Raw genomic sequence first — 20210 nt, forward strand, 5'->3', positions numbered from 1 at the left:
GCGCCAGCCTGCGCTGCCGCTGCCGTGGTGCTTCTCACGTTCAGAACGGCTCTCCGGGCGCTGAACCGAAGTGTTTTGTGTGCGTTCTACGTTTCGGCGTGACTCCTCGAGATGTGAGTGATCCGGAGAAAATCGTATTGCGTGTGTGAAGTTGGTGCTATATACTACACAGAGGCACGATGCCGAAAAGGAAGACGGACTCTCATTGCTTTGCTCCGGGCTGTCGGAGCGGTTATTCGGGAGCTCCTAAGGCGTCTTTGTTCGCCGCACAGTATTTTTACCAGGAAGAGAACATCTGTGTAATATATTTTCTACATTTCAGGTGTCACTGAAAAGTGTCCGCAGAGCCATTGCTCTAGATGGCAAAAATGTTGCATTACAAGCCCTGTACGGGATCACTCAAGCCACACCAACCCAAACAGTTTTGAGGTTCAGAGGGTGTCACCTGTACTGTGGCATCAAGTTACAGCCGGCTAATATTTTATATAGCTGGTTATGTCGCCAGAAAATGTGCCCTGGAGGCGGGCTGTGAAAGCTGCCTGAATTTGCTTTTGCTGGCAAAAGAGGCGGCTGTGAACTAAAACCTAGCCCCGTTCACTCGCATGAAAGACAACGATGGTCTTCTGTATCCCGCTGCTCCCCTCTACAAATTTGTAGCTGACCTAAAAAATGCCTTCACGACATGTTTTAGCCTCCTAGAACTACATGCAGACAATATCGTTGATATTATAATAAGGGAGTAATTACTCATCGGCATCCACCCCAGCGCAGCCATACGGCTACAAAGGAAAGCTATACAGCTTTCTCAGAAACTTCGTAGTTAATGAAAAATTCGTCCTGGTCCGATCGAGGTTCGAACCCGGGACCACCGCTACACCGGAGCAGTCGCTCTACCAACTGAGCTAACTGGGACGGCAAGCTTATGGTAGGGCGAGAGCGAATTGATCAATAACTGGAAGTGGGAACAGTGTTGGTCAAATGTTTAGGGGAATCCCCCAAGGTGGAGTAAATTTGTAATTTGTAACTGAGGTTGCCGTCCTGGTTAGCTCAGTTGGTAGAGCGACTGCTCTGGTGTAGCGGTGGTCCCGGGTTCGAACCCCGGACCAGGACGAATTTTTCTTTAACTACGAAGTTTCTGAGAAAGCTGTATAGCTTTCCTCTGTAGCCGTATGGCTGCGCTGGGGTGGATGCCAATGAGTAATTACTCCCTTATTACAAATTTACTCCACCTTGGGGGATTCCCTTAAACATTTGACCAATATCGTTGATATTGTACAGGTGGTTAAGGCAAGAACAGAGCTTCGGCTTGGCTGTCCTGACCACTGTGAGAATGTGGCAGAGCTCAGTGCTTTTTACAACCCGCCTTCAAATTCCGGAGCCCTCCACTACGGCGTCTCTCATAGCCTTAGTCGCTTTGGGACGTTAGACCCCATAAACCAACCAAACCAACCAACTTTTTTATGAAAAGCATCAATAGTAGCAACAACCGGAAGCGCCAAGCTTCTAAGTACCTGAAAATGAGTCCTTGCACTTAGATCTCCGAAGCATCTTGTTAGGAAAGCTGCAAGCCCAGCCTTGATTCCGCGGATTACATTGCTATGTAACCTAATTTCGGCTGATTACGCCAATAATGTGCCTCCCATCAAACCAATATTCGCTTCAATTTTTCTTTCACATGTCTGCACTTGCCAATAAAGGTATAATGCTCGCCTCCCGTGTCTTCTCAACTTGGCATATGTCATGCATACATTGCAAGACTTGCCGAAAATTGGGGTGGAAATATTTTCAATCGTGAGTAACATTCAGTGAACAAAATATGTTTCTGAGGCCGCCTAACCGCCTCAGAAACAAACTGACTTCCGTAAACTAGATGACATGTAGGCGCGCGGACAGATGAATGAGGAATGTAGTTTTCTATAACTGTAAGCCGCCGCGGTGGCTCAGTGGTTATGGTGCTCGGCTGCTGGCCCGAAAGACGCGGTTTCGATCCCGGCCGCGCCGATCGAATTTCGTCGGAGGCGATATGCTAGAGGCCCGTGTTCTGTGCGATGTCAGCGCACTTTAAAGAACCCCAGGTGGTCGAAATTATCCGGAGGCCTCGACTACGGCGTCCCTAATAGCCTGAGTTGCTTTGAGACATTAAACCCCATAGTACCAAACTATAATCGCAGGTAAACAAAATGAGCCTGGTAAGAGATGCATCTAGACAACTAATACCCACCGGCAAAACCGTGAGCCTCTCTCATTGCCCGTTCTCGGTAGCAGACGGCATGCAACGACGTGGTTTTCATCATCGCCGAACTCCTCAAAGGGGCACGGCGGGGAAAAAAAAGTGCCTATCAGGTTACTTTGAAGCTAGTTGAAGCAAATGGCATGCATGTTTATTAACTACAGGCGTATTAGAGCACCACACCGACACAACGACGTGGAGAAACATACACAAGCTCCAAACGGAGCCGCGACGCCGCCGCTGGAAAAAGTTGCAGTGGCGCCACCTGGTGGCTTCTACGCCAAAGAGCACGCCCGCGCCCTTCCGTTCGCGCCACTAGGATAGTATTCTAGTTCACTATAATTACATTGGATTGCAGTGGATTGGGGTGGATTGGATCAGAGTGGATTGCATTGGTTTGCATTGGATTGGATTAAATTCGATTGGATTGCGTTGGATTGGATTGGAGTGGATTGCATTGGAGTGGTTTGCATTAAATTAAATTAGATCAGATTAGATTACATTGCATTAGATTATATTGGATTGGATTGTAGTGGATTGGATTGGAGTGTATTTCATTGCAGTGGATTGGAGTGGATTGCATTGGATTGGAGTGGATTGGATTCCATTGTATTGTATTGGATTGGATTGGAGTGGATTGCATTTCATTGGAGTGGATTGGATTGCATTGCATTTCATTGGAGTGGATTGCAGTGGATTGCATTAGATTAAATTACATCACATTATATTACATTACATTACATTGGATTGGATTGAATTGGATTGGATTAGATTGGATTCGCTCAAGCTAGGAAACGACGGCGGGCTAAACAAACGGATGAAGTTGCTTTCGCAATTTCCGGGCTTAATCAAGCTGAGCCTCTGCCAATTTTTTTCGCTGGATACCTTCGGAAAAAACATGCTTTACTGGCCAAAAGTAACCGAGCAATGGAGTTTGCTTCTCAGCCGTATCTTGGGACCCTTATAGCAATCATGTGCACCGAAAGGTCCCGTTAGGTGAGGAGCATTCTCTTTACCTTAAACAGGTTTAGAGCTTAAGGGCTGCCATATATACTCCGCTAAATAGTGAAGAAACCAACCACAAAGAGTGTACAGCTGAGTCATCTTGGCCCTTAGTCTGTTCTTAGATCCTGTCCTTATTTCTACAAGGCGCAGTTTTCAGCCTATAAGAGCCTTGATCAGAGTAACAGGTACACGCCTATATTATGCAACATTTACCCAAACTCATTTCTTAAACATCTCCCAATTTATGAGCGAAGTTGTTTTAAGCAAGAAGCCACAAGATAGCATCTCCCTTTATATGTTGCTTGTGATCTGTTTTCTATCGTCCCCTGAGAAAATATTCTTGTTCTCCGAATTCGTGCTTGCTGTGCGTCATCCAGAAGTTTGTTTTTCTTTTGTAGCGAAATCTACATTGGCCACGAATTTGCGATTTCGCGGTGGCGGTGCTCCGAGGAGGCACAGAGACCGACCTTGAGCCGTTGCCTAGCAACCGCCGCATCTGGCGGACGCCGCGCGCTCGCCGCGCCATCTGTCATGACGTCACACCGCGCGCCTCGCCGCGGAGCCGCCGTCGCCGTTTGGTATGACGTCACACACCGCTTGCCTCGTCGTTGCGCTCTGCCTCCGCCCGCTTCGCCAGCTGTGCCGCAGACTAACCTGGACCTGCAATCAAGATTAACCAAGACTAACCAAGCTATGCCTTAGCTTTCGCTACGTATATCCTGGCATAGGCGAGCTAAACCACTGCCAATTTTTTTTTAATCGTCCTATCCTTTTTCGTTATTCCCCGCCGCGGTGGCTCAGTGGTTAAGGCGCTCGGCTGCTGGCCCGAAGGATGCGGGTTCGATCCCGGCCGCGGCGGCTGAATTTCGATGGAGGCGGAATTCTAGAGGCCCGTGTGCTGTGCGATATGTCAGTGCACGTTAAAGAACCCCAGGTGGTCGAAATTTCCGGAGCCCTTCAGTACGGCGTCCCTCATAGCCTGAGTTGCTTCGGGTTGTTAAACCCCAATAAACCAAACCAACCAACCTTTTTTGTTATTTTCATGTGTGTGCCAAGTTGTTGTTGTTGTGACTGAGAGAAGGATGAAAAGGAAACTGCACGGGCCTGCCTACTGGCTCGAGCCAAGCCACCACCGCTGCCACGTGCAGATAGAGAAGAGTTAAGAGATCAGAGGAAATAGAAAAAGGAAAGAAAAGACGCGCGTCGCAGCAACAACTGCGTCCGCCGGAGCGGACGCTGCTGAAAAAACAGATAAGCGGCCAAAGCCGCGCTCGCCGAAGCCATCGGCCATACCATGCTGAATACGCCGGTTCTCGTACCAAGTCGGCGGCACTCGCCCTTATATATCAACATAGAAGTGGCTGAGAGGACGCAGGGAAGGCAACCTGCCATAAAAGCGTGAACATCGCCTATAGCATCATAACAAAAATAACAAAGAAGAAAATATGTGAACGATATGGAAGGAAAGGAAGAAGGTCATGCCTCTTGGACACATCGCGGCTCGCATCAGCGCCCCGACCTCCCTTGTTTCTCATTTTTTCTTTCTTCCGTCTTTTCTCGCCCAGTGGCTTCATACGCACCTTGGACGGCGATTCTTTCCCAATCTTTCTTGCTCAACCACGAGGCGCAAATCGCTCCTGCTTCGCTGGCTCCTCGCGCCTTAATGTCCACCCGTCTCCCGAAACGCTGTCGCAACGTCAACTCCTTTCTACCCTCTTGGATTCCCATTTCTTTGTTTCTCACTCGCGTTTTCAAATATTCCTGCGGCGCGACGTCGCGAGGTTTCATCGATGGGCGTTCCACATATTGCGCAGTTAGGCGGTTCGTCAGAGCAGAGTCTTTATGTACGAGAATGATGCGCCCAACCGGGGAGAAAACATGGCCGCCGTTCCCGCCCCTTCTATTTTCATTATTAATTTTATCACCGATGAGACTAATACATGTCACTAATAAAATATAATTCACACGTTATAGACGGTAATAGCATCGTTATAACGTAGCAGCTGTTCACTGGATGAAAGGGAAGAAGCCATTCTACTCTGCCCGTGGTGTTCCCAAGGGAAGTGTATCCACTTAAAGTATACAACAGCCGGCAAAGTCACTGAAAGTAGGATCAATTGAGCTGCTTTAATAAATGTTCAACAGTAAAAATGAAAATGAGGGCGTTCTTCTTGCTCAGATAGATAATCGCAAGGGGAAGCTGGAGGGAGTGTTCAGAAAATTGCCATTCTAACTTTTAACGGAAGGCAAAATGACAGTGCGATCCCTGCGGTGGGGTTCACTTGGTTCAACGAGAGCTTGAAGAAATTTCTAGGTCTTGCGATAACATAAGGGAGGCGGCATTGCTTAATGTGACCTGGTGCTCTTGGGAGTATCTTTATAATGCCTGAATAAATTCGTATCCATTCAACCTTAATTGTAACATTTTAATGATAAAGGGTTGGCGAAAATTTTCGTTCAAAAACTTGTATAGCACTAAAAAAAGTGAGTTCGAGCGCGAGAACATACAGATGGTCATTACTTTGCACTATGTCAGCAGCATAAGAACCTGAATTGAAAAACCAGTGATGACACCACACTTATAGTGGAAGCCACCGCGACACGTTAAAGTTACTACCGCCGCGGTCACTAACAGAGGGCGCAAGCGGCACTGCAATAGCCAGTGTTCACGGCCTAAAAAAATTTGTTGAGTTTACATTTTTAGAAATTTTCTCCTTACCTTTCATTAATACCCTTCGCACGTCCTCACCTGCTCATTTTTTTTTTTGTATTCCAACGGCCGCATGTTGACATCAGAGCTATGTTCTCGTGTTAGTTAATAGCTTCACTTCTCTTCTATGTGTTCATACTTGGTGGCCACATTATGTTACAGTTGGGATGCAAGTGGTTTCAATTAGGAAGTAATTACTCGCTAGCGCCCACATGAGCGCAGCCGTAACGCTTCAAAGGAGAGATGTAGCTATTCACTGAAGTGGACGCTAATGAGTAATTACTCTCTAATTGAAATCTTCTCCACATTGGGGAGTTTCTCCTCACTGCATCGGACTAACACCGTTCCGACTTGTAGTTGGTGATTTATTCGGGCTCGCCCTAACACATGATAACCGTCTTGGTTAGCTTGTTAGTTGAGTGACTGTCTCGGACATGCGGTGGTTCCGGTTTCAATCCCAGAAAGAGGGATGATTTTCTTTAATTGCCAAGCTTCTAATTAGCTGCATAGGGTTCTTTTGCAGCCGTGTAGCTGCACTCGTGTGGACGCAAATCAATCATTGCGCCCTAACCGAAATCTGTTCCACTTTGGGGGTTCCTACTAAATACAGTGAGAGATCAAATGTTAGAACTAAATTAATTACTGCTGCATAAAAAATTAGAGTCATGTGAATTGAAATACTGCCCTCTTGTCTCCAAAGGACGGCTGAAGTAAACGCGCGAGTTTATTTCCTCAATATATAGCACGCTTTTTAACTAAAGGATCCCATTCAAATAAATAAACTTCATCAAATGCAGCACCATGCTCTAGAAGTATGTAAGTCAGCTTCCTTGCAAGTCAGTACTATGCACCGCGGGGCGCGGCTCCTCCTGCGGGGGCAGAAGTTTGGTGCAGCGTTGGAGATTTCTGTTGAAAGCATTACGCTGTTTGTGCACCTGGCGAGCAGCAGCTTGGCACAGCTACGCTTCATCTCCCGTCGCGCCGTCTACGTGCGGCAGGTGTGTTGCACCTGCCAACCAATGGCTTGGAACAGCAGCCCTAAATCACTTAACCACGGCAGCAGCACAATACAGAAGCGTGCATTAAACATTGACGGCAATTATCTGTCTGTAGCAGTTTTCAGCGCTGCATCTAATTTCTGCCGCCATAGCGGGGCCGGCAGCCATGCTCAAGGAATATTCCTGTACAGACATGCTAACTGCCAAATTCGGGCAACTCATCAATGCAGGTGCGGGTGAAAGTAAATTATAACTAACAGCTTATCTCTATTTTAACACCCCAACTATTCAGGCTACCCGATGCTTGTACGCAAATCTTGGCGAACGCTGCAAAGTCCTTGAATCCAGCTGCCGGGAAAGCAGTTATAAGATCCAAGCCGCTTTCAATGCTATCTCCAAATGTTCTTAGTACAATGCAGCTATTAGAGTGATAGTACTCTCGAAGTCAGCTGAAAATAGTGCACAAGACTGATAAAAAGAAAGGCGCACAACAAGGTTCATACACCCTTATTGTAAGTGAGAAGGCTAACGTCTGCAAAAGTAACATTTCAGACGAAAGGCTCACAAAAGGCTCAGCGCCCTTTCTGCGGGAACAAGGGCTCCTTTCATTGTCTTCATCCCACGAAGGCTTCTGGGCGCTGCCAATGACGGACGCGGCCTGACTCTGAAACAAGCTTGCGCAATGGCTGTCAGCCACGGTAACCAGCGCCCACTCCCGCTAACCTTCGGGGAATAAAAAATAAGGTCAGAGAAATAACGCGAAAAAGAAAGTCGGGCCAGAAGAAAAAAATGTCGATTGTTTCATCGCGTCAACGCGGAATGGAAAGAAGCATTCGCAATGGATCGCATTGCTCTGTTTGTCCCGATTACCATAAGAGATCGAAAGAGGGAGACGTAAGGCAAAGTAGGAAAAAGGATAGCGGGAACATCACGTGTTTAGCTTCTGACAGCTGCTCTGACGACTTCCTCCTTTTACCCTCTGTCTCTCACACATCCCCCCTTTTTCCTTCTCTTCCCCTCTCACCCTCTTTCCTTTGTCCCTGCGCTGAAAGCCCGCCAGGGAGCTTATACTCAAAGCGCGTGCGTGATGCGATTACCATAATAGATTTTTCTTCAATCCCCTCATTGTGCGCGGTTGGGTTGGCGGAGTTTATCCTAGATTAGCTGCTCTGCAGAAAGCGTCTTTGCCTTAGGCCCAGACGGTGCAAGGAAAGAGGCTTATTCGAGGTTTTCGGAGGTGGGTAGTTGATAATCTGGCTCATCAATTATGCATAATTAACAATAGCATCAATGGGACTAAGTCGCCTATGCTACAGTTAGCATCAATAGGACTAAGTCGGCTATGCTACAGTCTCCTTGCCAATAAAAGAAGAGCTAATGGTTTCCGTTGCATGTGCAAGGCGATGTGAGCAGGCTAAACTCATTTAGAGAGCATCACAGTAGCAAACAATAGTACTTAAATTCACTGTTCTAAAACAATCCTCTGAAACTTTCTCACTGCTCCTATTCATGAAGCCTGTGAGGTAACTTGAATAAAAAGTGAATAAAATTTGCAAACTAAGCTCTACCATCACAGTTTCCTACAGGCGATATCCCGCACTCTGATTACTTAGAAAGAATTGCTGCGTACTGCCATGCTTTATTTCAGCAGACGATAGAGTATTCCAGGCATACTCTAGGCGCTAAATCAAATAGGCATGCAGGCGTTACTGTTTGCCGTAGCAGCATGATTCTAATCGCGGCGAAAAATATGAAAGACACGTGATTGCACTGTTACGTCGGTAAATCTGAGTCTTCTCGTTCATTTAAAATCACGCCAGTGCAAAATTTATATTGCATACAAACTGGTAAATAACTCGAAAGTACAGCGCAGAAAAGAGAGCAAGGATCCAGAGGCGAGAGGAACAAGTGGTGTGTTCTTTGTATCCATGGCCTCTCTTTTTCGCGTTGCACTGCCTAGTTAATACCAATTCCTAATCTTCAATGTGGTAACTTTAGTACAGTCATTTTCGTATGTTATGTAGAAAGCCCTTCACGAGTGTTCAGTGCACGCGATCAGTGATCAATCCCGAAGCACACCTCGCCTAATGTGTCACCAGCTCAGGTAAAAGCTCGTGAATATTTGTTCAGGATGGGCACTTCAGGTAATTTCGTAAAGACACACATACTCGAGATCATAGTTCAGCCAGGCATTTCAAAAATTCGCAGCCATTTTCGACAACGAAGGTATATATAAATATAAATGCAGCTCAGTTTTCCGATCCAATAAAGACAAAAACACTGCGGCGGTTGCCGAGTGCTCTCAGGTATTGAGAAACGAAGCTGCTTTGTTTCCTTTTTGGATATTTTCTTTTTTTCGTAAAGAAAGTTGTTGGGGTCACGATAGAAAGAAGAATGAAAAGGAAAGTGCAGGGCCTGTTCGCTGGCTCGAGCTGAGCCACAATCACTGTCACGTGCAGACAGAGGATAGTGAGATTAGATGTGAAAGGAAAGACTGAAAGAAGAGACACATGTATCAACAACAGCGTCGGCTGAAGTGATGACAATGGCTTTAACTACTGATACCCCTATGGGTACCGTAATGGATTCCAAGAGAAGGCAAGCGTATAGCAGGGGGCGGCAGAAAGTTAGGTGGGCGGATGAGATTAAGAAGATTTCGGGGATACGGTGGCCGCATCTGGCGAAGTACAGGGTTAATTGGAGAGACATGGGAGAGGCCTTTGCCCAGCAGTGGGCGTACTCAGGTTGATGATGATGATGATGACCCATATGGCAAGGAGCCCTCCTCGCCCCAAGCCGCACGGGCCCCTATATCCAAGTACCGAAGGGCCAAGAAGCCGATGCCCCCCTCACAAAGCAACGCTGTCTCTGTGGTTATAAAGCGAAATAATGAAATTAAAAGCATAAGAAAGCGCGCGAATAATAGGGGTGGTAGGAATAACAACGCACATTGCACAGCACACCATGCGAGCAGCTTTCGGGCAGTGATGCATTCTTGGACAGCCAGGAGGCAGCCTCGAAATTCTACCTTCCATCTTGTTCCTCTTGCCCTCTGCTGAAATGGCGCGTACCAGCGATGGGGTATTAGGCAGGGCTTGTCGATGGGTCCAAAAAAATTCAGGAGTGGTGAGCAAAAGAGAAATGAAGCCTGGGAGACCTTTTGCGTAAAGTTTCAAAGCAGTACGGAAGAACTTAAGGAGAATCCTGAATAGCTGCGGATATCCGAAAAAGAAAGAGAAGACTGGGAAAGGGAAGGCTGCTGGGAGGAGAAAGAGGCAGACTTTGTGTGCACTGTCTTGAACAGGATTTTGCCATTTCCCTTTACAGTTTGGGGGTAATTCTCACTGCCACAAAATAATTGAACTAATGAATAAATCAATCAATTAATCAATTCATTATTTACCAATCAGTCGGTCGGTCCGTGATTAAATTGTTCAATCAATCAAGCAAGCATGCGGCTTTGCAAGCTCATCCTGACACAGTGAAGCTATAACGGATATAGTTTTAGTAAATGGTTTTAGTGCTCACTAGAACCATGTCCTCAACTCTTCAATGAGAGTTATCTCGCTAATCTCGAGTATTTAAAATAAGCGCACTAGCAACACAATGGGACAATTAACTTTTGAAGATCAGTTTTCGCTAGAAATTATAATCAGCGTCATTGGAGCGAAAAACAAAAGTTTAAAATGTATCATCGTTTTTTCTGTTCATTATGTTGCGAGATACGCGCTTCGTATAGCTTTGAAAACAAGATTTTGTGAAGAAACTACTTATAAAACTAAGCTGAACCTCAGCTGAACGTTTTACTGAGCGGCTGGATGAAGTTGCCTTACTCGCGGAGCGCAAGCCGTCAGACGTAGTCTAGGTTAACCCCGGAGCCGGTAAACAAACCTTACGTGCCTAGTGCTCGAGACAAGCTGGTAGACGCCGAGAGACGGGGTGCACCGTGTCTGTCGCGCGCATGCCGCGAAAGTTCAAGTTCTCAGACCTCGCCTAACTAGCGACGCACGAGTCTTCGCCAGCACGGAGGTGTTTTTTTGTTGTTGTTTTTTACAACTATGCGGCATTTTGGTGCCCTTGTCAAAACAAACTCTTTGGTTTTGTTCTTTTTTATGTTTCGCAATCCAAACAAGTGCATGATTTTTGTCTCTTATAGAAATATGGGATTCGTGAGCTAGATTGAACTCGTCTAGAAGAGGTAGAGTAAAAGGAATAGAAGTTTTAAAACTTTAATCCTAAAATCTTTGACATCCAGTGGTTCACACATGCCCTTGGTGCTGGGACTGCACAGTTTGAGGAACAGTTGGACGGTGATGCTAGGGTGCTACTTAGCAAAAAAAAAGCTACAGATAACTAAGGCTAGAGAAATGTAATGATTTGGTAGTGTTTTTTGCGCTCTTCACCTCTATCTGAGACAAAGAAGCACACAAACTTACTTTGTCCAGGTTCAGCCACAGGCAGCAGCAGGCGGTAAGAGTATAATGGAATCTAAAAACAAAAATTATTATGCCATAATCGATACTAAGCTCTTCATGCTACGCGCAGCTGTTTACACTACATTTAAGAGATTTAAGAGGGGGATTTAGGTACGCCGGAGAGCTGCGAGAATTATAACCGATGAAATAATGAAGGGATATCAACAGCCTTGAAGTTTTCAATAGAAAACCAAACAGGCTATCCACAGGGAGTAATACGATTGTTTATTGATCTTATCAATAAAAGGTTGACCCCAGTTATCTCCTGATTCTGCGCACTCCTGCTAGCGTAATTTACGTGAAAAGCCGGCTTTCTCGAACTTGTAAACATTCATTTCTTTTAAAAATTCTGAAAATCCAATTTCAACACTTGTGCAGCAGAATCACGACACGGACGCTCTTCCATGAGGAATTTGAGTAAATCGGCATGCCTTGGGCAATGACCAGCTGCAAACAGCGATAGTCCAAATGAAATTTGTAAACTTATACAGCAACTTTAACGTGAGCTTTGTTAATTAGTGGCTATTACGCACTAAATCGGCGTCCAATGATTTCATGTCTGCTGTGCTATATGAAGAAGTTTTTTTCAGTGTCAGCTAAACACCTCGCAATTAAACCATTAAACAAAAAAAATCGGACTGGAACCTCCTACTACTTTGCATTCGCTTTTGGAGTGAAAAGCCTTCGAGTAAGCTTTTATTTTTATTCTTTTACTATGCCTCATATTCCAAACAGCAGGCTTTCCTTTCTTTCCAATAGTAAGCAGGACTAACTGGTTGTTCTAAGACCCCGGAATCTTAGCGCGCCACTCTTGTTTAGATATCTCTTTCACGCCATGCACGTAATTTGTTTCCCCATAGTTATGACGTAAGCAGTCTTAGGTGGTTACTGTATATATTCTGTTCTGTTTTTCTTATAAACTTAGTTGCGAGTCAAAGACGCTAAAAAAAAAGTTGCCAGCCGTTTATTGCGGGGGTACTGACGTGTAAAGCTACGCGCCGCCTATTTTTGGAAGCCTCAGTGCCAGCGGGCTTTTGCAGACTGGACTGCGGAATCACCCTCACCCTCTTTAAAAGGGGAGAGGCACACACTCCCCTTTTTGCAGCCGCTCAAATAGTAGCGGGCCGTTGGTTCTTTCGGGTTCGGTCTTCATTAATTATAATTCGATCGCCCCAGCTTTTCTGACAGCTTAACGCATACCTTTTCTCCCTCATTCCAACTTCCCTTTTTTTCTCCATCGCTTTTCAGACTGAATTTGCAGCCGCGCTTCTCAAGCGTTCCGGAAACTGCGGCTCGACCATTAAGGGTCCCAATTCATTAACGCCGTGACTGGCAGTAAATTACACGTATGCATAAGGACAGAAAACGAACGGTAATGTGCCTGGAATGGGCAGGCATGGTAGAGAATGTAAATGTTTGCAAAGACACGCTCTCAGTGAGGGAGCCTAATGGAGCCAAAGAATTGGTCGATTTGTTTGAAAAATCTCGTAGCCCCGAAAGTCTTTCGTGCATGCTCGATGTCCTTCTACGCATGTTCATTTTTCGTTCGCTTCACTGATTTCGAAACAAATAGAATGGGTGGGTCGAACAGTGGATGCATCGTTACATGGGCATAATGGGAGTTGAATATCGACAGTAAATTGGCGCAAAGAACGGAACAACACATTGTCCCGTTCGTAGCGCTAGTTATTTCCTACTGAGTTCCCAGTCGATAAATCTGAAAATTTGACCGTTATAGCTTTTACAGGGCAAACTGCTGCCACCTTGCGGAGATAACATGCCTCTTTCATTCGCAAGCCTTCATTAGGCAGACGCAAAATAAATAGCACGTGCGTGATGGTCCACAGCATAACAGAGCGTTGCAAGTGATGCTCATTTATCCGATTCGACGTGTAATTCATTATAAAGCAATTCTTGTTTTAATCTTTCCTTTTTCTTTGCATTCTTCACGTACCCATTTTCTTTGTAATCGTCATGATTAGGTTTGTCGGGTTGAGTATTCGCTTAACAGTTCCCTGTAGCACCTTGGCGAAAAACAAGCATTGATTGATTGATTGATCGATTGATTGATTGATTGATTGATTGATTGATTGATTGATTGATTGATTGATTGATTGATTGATTGATTGATTGATTGATTGATTGATTGATTGATTGATTGATTGATTGATTGATTGATTGATTGATTGATTGATTGATTGATTGATTGATTGATTTAGAAGAACGATGAGCAAGCAAAGTACGCATAAATAAAACCAAACGCACTGAAAACCCTTACACTGTTGAAAAGATGGTTATGGCGGCTGCCCTATCGTCAGTACCGGTCTACCAATGGCCCAGAACTGTCATGCATGGGTGGGTTCCTACTTAGCACCTCGCATACTAATCAGTTTCACCGTCGAAGACTCGAATGATCAGTACAAGTATCGTAGGTTGTTGTTATTGTCTTTGCTTACTACCGAGACATCGTTCAGAAAATTTACCATCGGATGAAGAGTTACTGCCTCGGCTTTCTTAATGATTTGTAAAAAGAGATCTGCGCGGACTTTATCGAGAACGACACTCCACGAATCCTTCACGCAATAACGCGCCGATTCGCACATCATTTTCTCTCACAAAGCTTTTGACTGAAAAACAAATCGTATTGGCTTAAAAGTCGTAAGATATGCATTGTCAGCGCTAGGTAATTTTTTTTTTCTTTCGAATTCACATGAAATCTTTAGTAGGGCACAATTAGATGTTAGAAAATCTTACAAACCATGATCGCGCTCATAGTTGAAAATTTCCAAAATGGCTATCAAAACAGATGGAAGTACAAGGAACATTACGGGCACCGTCACGTCATACTTCGGCAGATTTACTGAAGAGAGAGAGAAAACTTTATTTCAACAGGAATTCGGGGCACGCCCCAGGGTCCCCGCAGGACCCCACTGCACTCAAGTGTTTATGTACCTAAGGTCCGTAACACTGGCAGCCCGGCCGGTGGCGATGGTCTGCACGGCCGGGTCCTCCGAGCGCAGCAAGTGCTCCCAGTCCTCCCAGGTCTTGAGGTTCCCTAGGTCCCGCGGGGGAGGGTCCGCCGGGCAGAGGGAAAGGATGTGGAGGGAAGAAGCGAAGGGTTGTGGGCATAGGGCACATGCGGAAGTGGGAAAGGATGGATGGTAGTGGGATAGGGTAAGGAGTGAGGAGAGAGAGTGTGTCTGTAGTCTGCGCCAGTGTGTTGCGTGTTTGTTATCTATGAAGGGGTGGGGCGGGGGTAGAGCTGGCGTGAGGCTCTGAATGCCTGGGTCAGCTCACTGAATGTGTGCATGCGCTCCTTCGTGAATCCCCGATCCGAGGCCACCTGAGCCCGGTTTAAAGAACCTCGGGCTAAAAGGTTGGCAGCCTCTTTCCGGGATTCCCGGAGTGCGCAGGCACCCATATCAGCTCCACATGGCGGGGCGGGGATGCATCGGGCGAGTCCAGTATGCCAAAAGCAGGGACATGAACTCGGCCTCGAGCAAAATTTAAAATCGCAGTTTTAGAGTCACTTAAAATATACCGGGCTTCCGTGCGAGTGATAGCAAGTGCAATGGCGGCTTCCACTGCAGCCTCTGGGGACGTGTCTGGAGGGAGAGTAAGCGTGAGGTGGGTGGATAAAGGAGTCCACCACAGCTGCTATCGCTTCATCACCCGTGCAGGCAGCGTCCACCCATACGGCGTCCGGCTCACAGCCGTAGGCTCGATGGAGTGCCTTCGCACAGGCTCTGCGGCGCTGCTCATGGTGGGACGGGTGCATATTCCTCGGGAGCGGCCTGATAAGAAGCCCCCGTGAAGGGGTCGTGGGATGGCGAGAAGGGTTGGGTCGTTGGCCGGTATTCTGATGCCGAGGGAGTCCAGGATATACCGACCTGTGGAAGTTTGTGTGAGCCTGATGTAGTACAAGGAACATTACGTGCACCGTCACGTCATACTTCGACAGATTTACTGAACTCATTTTAAGAAACTGGTTCACATTATTAATTCTGATGCGGGTTCGATGCCGACCGCGGCGGTCGAACTTCAATGGAGGCGAAATTCTAGAGGCCCGTGTGCTGTGCGATTTCAGTGCACGTTAAAGAACCCCAGGTGGTCGAAATTTCCGGAGCCCTTCACTACGGCGTCCCTCATAGCCTCAGTTGTTTTGAACGTTAAACCCCATAGACCAAACCATATTATTTCTGATTTGTGGTGCAGACACGCCTGTAGAAGTTAATGTAAGTGACCTCCGCGATAGTAGTGTCCACTCGTGTCCCAAAGGGCTCTAGTAAAGCGGACGCGAGACGAGGCCTCGTCGTGCGGTGTCCCGGACTAAGAATACTGACCATGCATCGGGGTTTTCTCACCCCCAAACTCTCACTGAGTATTAAAGTTTTTCACCACCACCCCCATTAGTAAAGAAATGCACAATATCTGCGGCAAAGCCTTTTGTACTGAATTCGGTAGCAAAGGCTTGCGCTGCGCACGAATACCAAAGGGAACCCTTCCTCTGATCTTTATTCGTCTGCACGCACGCTGACTTAACTTAAAAAACAACTGCAACAGCAGCGTGAACACAGCCTCAGACCCACGGAAGGAAATTTCATACAAGAAATAAGCACACGAACCGCCGGTAAACAACGCAAAGTACGGCAAGTTTATTTAGTTCACGCCGGGGATCAGTTTAAGGCTTCGGGAAGCATGTCGTACATTTGTGCCGTCTGGTGTGTACTTTTTTCTTGCCTAGTGAGCGGATCGATTTAAAACATCCGGGGGAACAAACTTTGATCCGAGAGGGCAATAATAAATAAAAACAGTAAAAAGAGAACAGACGCATGGATCGCAGGACCGCACCGATCAACAAAGAACTCTGGAACCTGAAAAGAAGAAGAGAAGTGGAAGTAATTTCGAACCTCCTGGCAGCGGAACTTTTTGGTCCGCAGTGTAGAGGGTTTCCTTTTATCCGAAAAACATAAATATGAAATAAACGTAATTGAAAACAACTGCCGGAAACACTCGCTCACATTCCAAAAAAAAAAAGATCTAAAGAATGTGAGAGTTACTAAAAGTTGTATGGTATATGGGGTTTAACATTCCAAAGCGGCATGAGTTTGTAAAAAAAAATGTTTCTTCATTGTCATCGGGCAGATGAAATTGCTGCAACAGCTTACAGTAATAGTGTGGGCGAGGTCCTACTCTTCGACCTTAATCTACAATACGTTGTAAGATTTGTCGTAAGCCTTGCTCAATGCTTGCACAGTTGCTCAAGGCAGACAGACTTTACGAAATGCTTGGACAACACTTTTTGACGAGCTAGTTGGCTCATTATCTTTGAAAAACAACTCTGCCTTATGTGTCGTGTATGTTCTCCTCGGTCTTCGTCTGCTAAGCGCACCGTTATATTTCAAGAAAATGCTTGGACCTTGACATATCATTTTTTTTTTGTTTCGCTGCAACGACGGAAGGCCAACATCTCTTCTGGCGTGCCAGTGCATTATCGCGAATACAGAAAAAGCGACAACACGCACTAATGGAAAATTTGTGGTGTGATACGATCGCCACAAATAGCAGCCACATTGTGATTTCCAATTATTGTGCTGCAATGCTCAGTACAGCCTGTGTGGCGTAGATGGATATAAAACGACACAACATACTCCAAACAATGTGACGTTGTACTGCGAAAAAATACGTATAAAGCGTATTTCGGCAACCATTTTGTAAAGTGACATTTAGATTAAAAACTGGAGGGTACACTTAAGCTTCCCCTTAAGGGTACGACGCAATAGCTTTAATAGGTTAATACCCATACATGAGGAACTGGTAATTCTCGACTTTACATTCATAGACCCCTGGGAGTCCTCACACCCCTCCTGGCACAGTGGTGCAGCGCTTAAGCGATGCGCCTCTGCCCTGCGATAGTCATTGATTTAACCGTCATTGATTTAATAGTCATTGATTTAACGAGTCATTGATTTAACTGCCTCCTTTCACTGTGGGCAGTTTGCTCACAATCATGTCGGCAGGTTGGGATGACGCCACAAGGTCACGTGACCTAGGTGGCATGTGGGCCACCTTGGTCACGTGACCTTGTGGCTCAGAACGCCGACGAAGACGTCGGATTTTCCGCAAAGAAGGAGCCTAACGCAATCACGTTAAAACGCGAGTGTCTCTTCTCTTGATGTGAGGGTAGTTGCCGTGAAACGTTCATCGTCAACAGATTACCCATCTAACGGCGATATTCTGTGAGCTTCTATCGCAAAGCAAAACAGAACTGCGCGAAGACGACGGGACAAAAGAAGGCACGAATACACACAAACAAAGCGTACACTTCCCACTGACTTTATTTAGCGAAAGCAGGGTGCTTATAAAGGCTCTCACAGGCAAACAAGGAGACAAGCAAAAGCAAAGGCAACGTGCGAACGGCAATGACACTGTCAACAAGACCACGTGTGGTTACGACCCATGAAAAGCTCGGATGTGTCCATCTAAGAAATTGATCTCTTGCCTTGAAAGAGATAAAGAAGGCGCGACGCACTTATCGCCCCTTTTGGAAACGAAATAAGCCTCGATAACTTCTCTTTCGGTTTTTGTTTTTGCCTTAGAAAGGAACTTGGTTTTTTCCAGGTAAGGAGAACAGTTTTTGGTGTCGCAGCTCTTACAATGCAAGGGTAGATTGCTGCCAGTGCCGCTGCTGAGGGATCGCCTGTGTTCCAAAGCGCCCGTCGTCTTCGCGCAGTTCCGTTTTGCTCTAACCATGAACCGACTAGCCCAACATCATGTCTTACTTCTGGTTTGGTTTGGTTTATGGGGTTTAACGTCTCAAAGCGACTGAGGCTATGAGAGACGCCGTAGTGGAGGGCTCCGGAAATTTCGACCACCTGGGGTTCTTTAAAGTGCACTGACATCGCACAATACACGGGTCTCTAGAACTTCTCCTCCAAAGAAATTCTAGCCGCTGCGGCCGGGATCGAACCCGCGTCTTTCGGGTCAGCAGCCGAGCACCATAACCACTGAGCCACCGCGGCGGCGGCATGTCTTACTTCTATCGCAAAGCATGCCTTACTACTTGCTAACTAAATGCAAGAGTTTATTCTTTTTCTTTTAACATTAGAAGGTCCTCCAATGCTAACTAAATGCAAGAGTTTATTCTTTTTCTTTTAACATTAGAAGGTCCTCCAATGCTAACTAAATGCAAGAGTTTATTCTTTTTCTTTTAACATCAGAAGGTCCTCCAATGCTAACTAAATGCAAGAGTTTATTCTTTTTCTTTTAACATTAGAAGGTCCTCCAATGCTAACTAAATGCAAGAGTTTATTCTTTTTCTTTTAACATTTGAAGGTTTCTCCAATGCTAACTAAATGCAAGAGTTTATTCTTTTTCTTTTAACATTAGAAGGTCCTCCAATGCTAACTAAATGCAAGAGTTTATTCTTTTTCTTTTAACATTAGAAGGTCCTCCAATGCTAACTAAATGCACGAGTTTATTCTTTTTCTTTTAACATTAGAAGGTCCTCCAATGCTAACTAAATGCAAGAGTTTATTCTTTTTCTTTTAACATTAGAAGGTCCTCCAATGCTAACTAAATGCAAGAGTTTATTCTTTTTCTTTTAACATTAGAAGGTCCTCCAATGCTAACTAAATGCAAGAGTTTATTCTTTTTCTTTTAACATTAGAAGGTCCTCCAATGCTAACTAAATGCAAGAGTTTATTCTTTTTCTTCTAACATTAGAAGGTCCTCCAATGCTAACTAAATGCAAGAGTTTATTCTTTTTCTTTTAACATTTGAAGGTTTCTCCAATGCTAACTAAATGCAAGAGTTTATTCTTTTTCTTTTAACATTAGAAGGTCCTCCAATGCTAACTAAATGCAAGAGTTTATTCTTTTTCTTTTAACATTAGAAGGTCCTCCAATGCTAACTAAATGCAAGAGTTTATTCTTTTTCTTTTAACATTAGAAGGTCCTCCAATGCTAACTAAATGCAAGAGTTTATTCTTTTTCTTTTAACATTTGAAGGTCCTCCAATGCTAACTAAATGCAAGAGTTTATTCTTTTTCTTTTAACATTAGAAGGTCCTCCAATGCTAACTAAATGCAAGAGTTTATTCTTTTTCTTTTAACATTTGAAGGTTTCTCCAATGCTAACTAAATGCAAGAGTTTATTCTTTTTCTTTTAACATTAGAAGGTCCTCCAATGCTAACTAAATGCAAGAGATTATTCTTTTTCTTTTAACATTTGAAGGTCCTCCAATGCTAACTAAATGCAAGAGTTTATTCTTTTTCTTTTAACATTAGAAGGTCCTCCAATGCTAACTAAATGCAAGAGTTTATTCTTTTTCTTTTAACATTTGAAGGTTTCTCCAATGCTAACTAAATGCAAGAGTTTATTCTTTTTCTTTTAACATTAGCAGGTCCTCCAATGCTAACTAAATGCAAGAGTTTATTCTTTTTCTTTTAACATTAGAAGGTCCTCCAATGCTAACTAAATGCAAGAGTTTATTCTTTTTCTTTTAACATTAGAAGGTCCTCCAATGCTAACTAAATGCAAGAGTTTATTCTTTTTCTTTTAACATTTGAAGGTCCTCCAATGCTAACTAAATGCAAGAGTTTATTCTTTTTCTTTTAACATTAGAAGGTCCTCCAATGCTAACTAAATGCAAGAGTTTATTCTTTTTCTTTTAACATTAGAAGGTCCTCCAATGCTAACTAAATGCAAGAGTTTATTCTTTTTCTTTTAACATTAGAAGGTCCTCCAATGCTAACTAAATGCAAGAGTTTATTCTTTTTCTTTTAACATTAG

The 20210-nt window shown here is 44.8% G+C and overlaps 1 non-coding gene across 1 annotated transcript; it reads left to right on the forward strand.

Annotated features, from left to right (window-relative positions):
* The first annotated feature begins 1036 nt into the window (after positions 1-1036).
* TRNAT-GGU (transfer RNA threonine (anticodon GGU)) lies at positions 1037-1110 on the forward strand. The gene has a single exon. It is a non-coding gene; the product is annotated as a tRNA-Thr (tRNA).
* Positions 1111-20210: the final 19100 nt, after the last annotated feature.

This window comes from Amblyomma mixtum, chromosome 4 (assembly GCF_055824585.1).
Source record: "Amblyomma mixtum isolate Tamu chromosome 4, ASM5582458v1, whole genome shotgun sequence".
Lineage (NCBI taxonomy): Eukaryota > Metazoa > Arthropoda > Arachnida > Ixodida > Ixodidae > Amblyomma > Amblyomma mixtum.